Below are 6,000 nucleotides of genomic sequence, written 5' to 3' on the forward strand. Positions count from 1 at the left end.
GTTTCTGGGGATACGCTGTGCATGGAGAGAAAGGCAGATTTTATAAATGTTTTGCTGAGGAGCCTCACATTTACATAAATGCCAGCATTTTACTCAGCAGGAATAAGCGGTTCCCCTGAGCTATGTCATTTCCCTGCTCCCACCTTCATTTCCACTAGTGACCTGAGCTCCACCAGGCATAATATTCTTCCCACTCAGAAGGGCCAAGGTTCAGGGAAAGAAGAGGCGATGAGGTGAAGCAGCAAGCCAGCTCTGCGGGCAGCAGAGAGGGCTGGACCAAGGCAAGCGGCCCTGAAGCTGCTCCTCACTTCCCAATTAATTACCTGTCTGCTGATTCATGAGTTGTGGTTCCTGTGGGCACACTTCCTGGCTCTTCCTGCCAACAAGGGCAGAAGGATTCTTGGGGATGGGAGGAGATGATAACCGGAAGTCATTAGTGGGGTGCAGAGTTGCAGAGGAGGAATTTCTATTAGGAAATTCCAGAGTCATATCCAGACTTCCCCTCCTCACTGTGGCCTCCTCACCCCATCTTGTGCTGTCCCCAGGAGGCCTCCCCCACGCCTCACCTTTGCCCTTACCCTCAAAGGTTTGAGGCAGGTCCAGGGGAGTACTTGCTCCTGCCTTGCTCCTCCCAGGAAGGAAAACAGGAAGATAATTCACAGGGAGTCCACTGAGTTTCCAGCATCCTAAGTGGTCCAAGCGGTACAATAGCGCGCACCAAAGAATTCATGGTCTCAGGTGTATTCTAATACTTTACAGTGTCCAGTTAGAGCACTTAGGATCTTATACGATTGAAGATATGCAAACATCAGGCTTCTTAAAGTAAAGCCCACACCCCTCAACACCTTTTCGTAGCACTCCATAGATATTTATTTATTTTGCCACCTATATGCCAACACTGGAGATAATGTTGACCATAAATACACGTCTCTGTCTTCATGGAACCTGGAATTTTATGGACTCCTGTATCTTCCTCTTTTCCCAGAGTCAGGACTTGAAATCTTCTCCTGGATAAAGCCTCTGCTGTCCTCACCCCCTCCTGTAGGTTCTTGCTGGGTTAGATAGCTGAGATATGCCAAGCACCCAACAGGAATGGACTGAAATAAGAGGAGGTCCCTCCCACATAAGTGTGGGGAAAAGGACCCTGTCAGGCTCATTCTGGGAGCTGGTGTGCACTCATGTCCGGAACAATAATGGCTCTTGCACCCATACATGGTACATTCTACAGAATGAAAGAATAATGATAACAGTAGTTGCCATTTATTGAATATTTGCTTTGTGCCTTTATCTCATTTACTCCACGTAATCATCAAGGTATTGTTTCTGCCACTTTACAAACAGAAACTGAAACCCCAAGCGATTAAGTCATTTTTCCAGGGTCACATAGTCAATAAGAAGCAAGTCAAGAATCAAACCATATCCAACGACTCTAAACCATAGCTGTCCTCCCCCCTCACCTGAAGGTTCCTGCAGAGAGATTCGGTTGAAGAGTTGCTGGGATATAAACTCAACAGAAAAAATCAGCACCTCAACTCAGAATCAACCAACTTAGATGGTAAGAGCAAACAAAACTTACTATCCATCAGGTTCTAGGTTAAAATAAATACCTAAATATGAGGAAACCACAAAATCCAAACAAAACCCAATACTTCTTGGGTGAAGTTTGAAAGATCATTCTTATACATAAAATCCAAAATGCAGCTCTACCCTCAAACTTCTCTTCTCCCCATACCAGACTCTCCTACTCTGGGACAGTCTCCATGCCACCACCAGCTCTTTCTGTGTCCCCTCAAAACTGTCCCAACAGAACTCTCCTACTCTTAGCCCACCACCTGCTTCTCCTGGAATCTGATGACACCTGCAACACTGCCGCCAGCACCCGGGTGAGGGGTGCAAATATAACAGAAACTGCTCTACTGGGCACTTTTGATGGAGGTCTGACTCAACAGCCCCTGCTCTTAACCACCACACTACCCTGCCTCTCAGAAGGCATCTGAGCTGGATCCACCACTTCTGGGAGGCACCCCAATCACTACGATGAATCTGTGAACAGATCTCCTAAAGGACCTTTCATGCAAAGGACTGCCAACCAAACAGGCATGCCAATGCAGTGGAATTCTATATGGGTCATTACAATCATGTGTACTAGATCAGCACAAGATATACCCGGGGAGAGAAGACACTTTCATCTTCAGTAACACTGAGTGAAGAATCTTGCTAGGCACTATCTTATGTTACCTCTTTACTTCTAAAACTGTAAAAAAAAAAAATATATGGTTACACTCAGAAATGAGAAGCTGTGGATGCAAAAGATGTTTTAGGTTCATGGAAGCAGGCATCTCATGAGACAGTTGAGTTGTGCTTGTGGATTTCTCCAACCCCTCTCTCCCATCAGCAGCTGGCAGCATCTGAGCCAAAGTTATAATTTCTCAGCATCTCAGGGATTCACATTTCTGCGTGACAGTCACCAATCAGGCTGTTCACTGCAAGCTGAGGACATCAGTTGATCTTTTTCTAATCTTCATGACCTGGGACCTTTCAGCTATACCTATGTATCAAGCATACTCCTCCATCAAGATGCTGCTGCCCTATCCAGTATGCTCCTTTTATATATATTGTCTGCACATATAAGTCTTGAAGGCATTCACCAATAATTTGAACAGTTACCTTTGAAATTGACTTATCAGTTCGTACTTTGTTGTTGTTATCCCTTCCATATGGTCTAAATCGTTTTCCAAAGAGAATTGCTGCTTTTCTCAAAAATACAGGCATGAACTATGTGATGATATTGTGAATTACTGATTATATATGTAGAACGGAATGAGCATATACTAAGAATGTTTGTGTTTCTTTCTTGTAATTTTTTTAAATTAATAAAAAAAATTTTTTTAAACTGCAAAAAAAAAAAAAAAAAAAAATACAGGCATGCACACTCATGCGTCCTAAGCGGACGGGCGGCACCAGCGGACCTGAAGCCAGAGCTCGCCCTGGGAGCTCACCAGGCCCCGGAAGCACCACGGCCGCACTCCGGGTCCCTCCACCCGTTCCCCAGCACCAATGCGGCGGAATACCGAGTGCCCTGGCAGTTGATGGTGCGCTCAGCAGCGGGAGCGGCAAAACTAGGGATCCAAACCATCCCAGAGATCCTTGGTGTGGCTCCCCGAAAACATCAAGAGTTTTTCAGGTCCGCTTTCTGATACAGAAGCAGAAGTCCCGCAGCCCGCCAGGAACCCTGCTGGGGATAGGACCCTCATTCTGCTCTGAAACGAGCCCGCGGCTGTAACAACACTTGGAAGAAAGGCTAACACAAGGAGAAACAGGAATGTCAAGTAACTGGAAAATCCGCGCGTACACATCCATTTCCATCCAAGAAGTTACAACCACATGTCTCTGCCAGTGCGGAGGGGCAGCGTCGGGAAGGCCCACCTCGCCGGCTACCAGAGCGGGTCTTCTCTCTAGTGGTCGGGGACCAGCGGTGAAAGGCGCAGCGGAGGCTGAACGCGCGCCTGGGAGATGCGCCCACAGCACCGCTCACTCCGGAGCCGCCCCGGGAAGGCTTCCAACCTAGCTAACGGCTTCCGCGTCCAGCGGACCCACCTCCAAACACCGCGAGTCTCTCACCCTGCCCTCGCCGGCCCGTGAAAGGGCCAGCTCCGGGCTCCAGGGATGCAGCCTGCGCCGCGCACTACGAGGACAGACGCGAGGGACGCGCCAGTCCGGATTTCAGCTCTCCAAGTGCTGATCTGGCTGCGACGGGACGCGGGACGCGGAGCCCAGGGGAAGCGTCACTCACCTCCGACGCCGACACCCGCCAGCGCCCCCAGCGCCAGCAAAGTGGCCCAGAGCGGCCAGGACCGCGGCCGCGCTCTCACCCCGTCCCCTTGCCACCGCACTCCGCCTCAGCCGCGCCCGCCAGCCCCACAGCGAGCAGTGGCGCCCGCGGCCGCTTTTCCCGTAGCTGGAGGGGAGGGGACGTGGTGGGTGGGACGCAACGGGGCGGGCCGCGGACTCCGGCTTCCTCCCCTCGGGCCTTTTTCTGAACCCAGAACCCAGGGCCGGCGGTGGGAAACTGCGGCTGCTATCTCGACCCTTCGCCTCCGCCCACGTGGATCCGCCTGTCGGCCTGAGGGGCTGGAGAGGGTCGTGCGGGCATCCTCCACAGACCTCCAGGTCCGAGAAGTCCGCGCTAGGGCACTTGGTATTGTCAGAAAAGGTGGGAGCCTGCTGCTCTCCTTACACCTGGAAGTCACCTGGCACTGATCTCTTTTGCCTGAATTCCTGAGACACTTTGCGTTAGTACCATCAGCTTTTTTTTTTTTCATTCACACTTTCATTCATTTAATTAACAGACACTTGTTGACTACCAGCTCTGTACTTTTTCTTGGGTTAGTTTTGTTTTCCTGCAAACTGTAAACTGCTTGAGATCAAACGTGTGTAAGCAGTAATAATAGGCCTATAAAGGGCCTCTCCCTACAAATGCTTGCACCTATTAGGTGCCTATGAACCATTCAGGACACAATCAGGGTACTGCTTCCAAACTGAAATCCACAGGCTTTATTGTGTCTTCAGCAAAGACCCCTTCCCCTGAATCCTACCCCGTAGTCCTTGGGTCTGAACTCTGGCTGGAAACCTCTAGAGGCCCAGAGATGAAAAAATGCTATGGAAAAAAAGGCGTGGGGAGTGGGGGTGGTCAATGATGGCTCAGTGTCAGAGTTCCCACCTGCAGTGCTAGAGACCCGGGTTTGATTCCTGGTGACTGCCCATGGAAAAAGAGAAAAAATGCTCTGGAGGCCCCTAGGCCTGGGTCCCGGGCAGGCTCTGATAGGAATGGAAACGAGGCCTGAGGCCTCCGTTCACAGAAGAACTCACAGTCTCCAGCTCCGGGGCTTCCCTAAGGCTTTCAGACTGCCGGCCCTCTCCTGAGACAAACAAGATACCTGACAACAGCTCTGACTCATACCTACACCCTTCCTCTTACCCCAGCACAAGACAAACCCGGTGTCTTTTAGGAGCCGCTTTCTTCTTTTTCCACCTGGAAAATTCCACTTCCAGGGCGTATGTCATTTCTTCCATGTAATCTAGCCCTACCACCTCCATCTCCAGCCTGACCCTCTGCAGCTGTGGGCCCTCCCTCCTCAGATCTCCCATAGCATCAGGAAACATCTTAATGGTAGCACATATCAAGGCAGAGCATCACTAGCCATTTCCAATGGGGCTCCTAGAGCTGGGCTTTAAGACCCCAGCTCCAGCCATTTCCTCTAGCTGTCCAGGGCAAGGGGTAGGCGGCCGTGGCGGGTGGGGTGATAGCTTGCAGCATCTGCAGAAGCCTTAACAACACGAACAATGTTTTAAAATCACCAGTTTGATATTTTATGTCCTTTAAAATGTTATTGACCTGGAACAAAATAAAAGTCACACAGCCTGATTACACCTCTGCCTAGCAGACTATGCTGTAATTTGCTATTTATTTAGTTTGTTTTTTTTATTAATTAACGGAAAAAAAGAAAGTAACCCAACATTTAGAAATCATACCATTCTACATATGCAATCAGTAATTCTTAACATCATCACATAGATGCATGATCATCGTTTCTTAGTACATTTGCATCGGTTTAGAAGAACTAGCAACACAACAGAAAAAGATATAGAATGTTAATATAGAGAAAAGAAATAAAAGTAATAATAATAGTAAAAAACAAACAAACGAACAAACAAAAAAACAACCTATAGCTCAGATGCAGCTTCATTCAGTGTTTTAACATGATTACTTTACAATTAGGTATTATTGTGCTATTCATTTTTGAGTTTTTGTATCTAGTCCTGTTGCACAGTCTGTATCCCTTCAGCTCCAATTACCCATTATCTTACCCAGTTTCTAACTCCTGCTGGACTCTGTTACCAATGACATATTCCAAATTTATTCTCGAAGGTCCGTTCACATCAGTGGGACCATACAGTATTTGTCCTTTAGTTTTTGGCTAGACTCACTCAGCATAATGT

The 6,000-nt window shown here is 48.5% G+C and overlaps 1 long non-coding RNA gene across 1 annotated transcript in view; it reads right to left on the reverse strand.

The window, feature by feature from the left end:
* The window catches only part of LOC143685844 (uncharacterized), a 39,142-nt gene extending 35,258 nt beyond the window's left edge, over positions 1 to 3,884 (reverse strand). The window contains exon 1 of the long non-coding RNA XR_013176773.1: positions 3,794 to 3,884. This is a non-coding gene — a long non-coding RNA (uncharacterized LOC143685844). The remainder of the gene's footprint in view (positions 1 to 3,793) is intronic.
* Positions 3,885 to 6,000: the final 2,116 nt, after the last annotated feature.

This window comes from Tamandua tetradactyla, chromosome 6 (assembly GCF_023851605.1).
Source record: "Tamandua tetradactyla isolate mTamTet1 chromosome 6, mTamTet1.pri, whole genome shotgun sequence".
Taxonomy (NCBI): Eukaryota; Metazoa; Chordata; class Mammalia; order Pilosa; family Myrmecophagidae; genus Tamandua; species Tamandua tetradactyla.